We start from the raw sequence: 931 nt of genomic DNA, 5'->3' as shown, positions 1-931 counted from the left end.
AAAAAAAAAAAAAAAAAAAAATCAAAAACTGCCTTTAATAACCGATGATCAGATTCGATTTTAATTTCTCAAAACATTCAGAGTCAAGGAATCAACACACAAAAAAAGACAAAAGAGACGCAGCACCCTCTTATTTAACTCGCTAAAATAGCTTTATAATAATAATAATCATAATAATAATAGTAGTAGTAGTAATAATAGTAATAGTATTAGCCATTAGAAAATGTTCCGACAACATTGAAAGTGTTACATTCTGTGTTGGCTAAACCACGTCACAGTGTGCCATCTCTCTCTGGGCCTCAGCGCGATCAAACGTGCTCCTTTGGACACATCTAGACCCATAAAAGCAATGAGATCAGGAAAGAAATATGTATGTACAAAATGAAAAACAACAACAAAAAAAAAAAAGAAGAAGAAAACCAAAAGCAGAGAATCATGTTGAGCACTGTGCACCATCGTGTCCAAGTCGGACAGACGCTCGTGCCCGTTCCGTCCCCCGCGGTGGCGTCTCCGCTCCCCGCACTCTTCAGTGGTGTTCTTTTTTTAAGAGAGGAACAAATAAAAATAACCTAAAATGTTTGTATGTACAATATGCTGTCTTGGCACTAAGTTGAAGTGGTGTGATCAGCGAGTGAACTCGCGTTGACCCTAAAAGACAGAGACGTCTGCCGTGGCCGTGGAATCAAAAGGGTTTCACTGAGAGGACAGGAAATGGACCAGGAGGAGGAGGAGGAGGCGTGCACAACGAAGGCCTCGCTTTAGCCTTTCTGCTACATTTCGGGGGTAAAGATAGCACGAGCGAAAACGTCTCGATTTCCTCCCCACGGCAGCACTAAGAGTTCAGACGCACACACACACACAGAGGGTCTGACGCTCTGATCGTCCACTCTCTTCCCTCGTTTGGTGAGCCCTAAGGGGGAGGAGGAGGAGG

This window comes from Kryptolebias marmoratus, linkage group LG5 (assembly GCF_001649575.2).
Source record: "Kryptolebias marmoratus isolate JLee-2015 linkage group LG5, ASM164957v2, whole genome shotgun sequence".
NCBI classification, from domain to species: Eukaryota; Metazoa; Chordata; class Actinopteri; order Cyprinodontiformes; family Rivulidae; genus Kryptolebias; species Kryptolebias marmoratus.
Note: the sequence above shows the minus strand (reverse complement) of the source record.